Source organism: Camelina sativa, chromosome 19 (genome assembly GCF_000633955.1).
Source record: "Camelina sativa cultivar DH55 chromosome 19, Cs, whole genome shotgun sequence".
NCBI classification, from domain to species: domain Eukaryota; kingdom Viridiplantae; phylum Streptophyta; class Magnoliopsida; order Brassicales; family Brassicaceae; genus Camelina; species Camelina sativa.
The window spans coordinates 18,182,917-18,183,376 of record NC_025703.1 but is presented as its reverse complement, the minus strand read 5'-3'; positions in this window follow the sequence as shown (position 1 = coordinate 18,183,376).

Sequence of the window (460 nt, the reverse complement as noted above, 5' to 3'; positions counted from 1 at the left end):
AGCCATTGGTGAAGATGTGGAGTATCTCTTTGAGAAGAGCAACCTAATTAAGTTTATGGGGCTTTGCATAGAGGGATACAAAGAAGAGAGTTGTGAGTTTCTAGCCACAGTCCAGCTGCATACATATGCAAGGAAGGATGCTGAGTTTGGAGCTGGTCACATTGCTTTCACAATCAAAGGAAAAAGGTATGAACTTTCAATGAAGAAGATAGCCAATGTGTTTGGTTTTGAGGTTGGGAGCAATAGGAGTTTGATGATTCCAAGAGAAGAGCTCTATGCTGTGTGGGAAACCATTGGGGATAACAAATACTACTCATCCTCCAACTCCAAGAGCTCAAGGATAAGGAGCCCAGTCCTAAGGTACTTTCACAAAGCTCTTGTCAACACCTTCTTTGCTAGGAAGGAAACTGGGAACATTAATGAGGGGGAGCTAAAGATGATTGATTTGGCTCTCAATGGA